This window comes from Tupaia chinensis, unplaced genomic scaffold (genome assembly GCF_000334495.1).
Source record: "Tupaia chinensis unplaced genomic scaffold, TupChi_1.0 Scaffold000110_1, whole genome shotgun sequence".
Lineage (NCBI taxonomy): Eukaryota > Metazoa > Chordata > Mammalia > Scandentia > Tupaiidae > Tupaia > Tupaia belangeri.
In genome coordinates this window covers 1,070,397-1,070,919 of record NW_006159574.1, presented here as the reverse complement: position 1 = coordinate 1,070,919, position 523 = coordinate 1,070,397, and positions in this window count along the sequence as shown.

The following is a 523-nucleotide window of genomic DNA, read 5'->3' as shown; positions in this document are numbered from 1 at the left end:
TTTGGCAAGAACAATTCCACGAGCTGGTATAGATGCTGCACGGAAGTCTAAACACACAGCGCGTCCTACCTCGGATCCGCAGTTCCGTCACACTCAAAACAAGCTGTCAGAGCCGGCTGGCATGACTTATCCTCAATAAATCCCTAGTCCTGCTAATTGCTCCTCTGCCGCTGAGTAAGGATTGTTTGAATCCACAAATCGGGTAAAGAATGGAGGATAATGGGGATGCGTTTAGAGGATTGCCACTGTTTCCCCCAGGACAGAAGGAGCCAGAAAACGTAGCTCGCCAAAGGGAGGCTGGATTTCATGGCTCCGGCCGAGGCTGACTGCTCTCAGTTGGTGCTTTCCAAGGAACCTTCCAGAGATGATGCACCGGTGGCCTTGGAGGAAGGTCTCCGGGAGGGAGACGGAGCGCCAGGCACAGGTCGTCCGGAACGCGGGGCCGAGGCCTGCTGCTGGTGTGCGGAGCAGCCGGGGTGCAGGCCGTGAGCCGTGGCAGGCGCGCCTTAAGACGGTCGGTGGT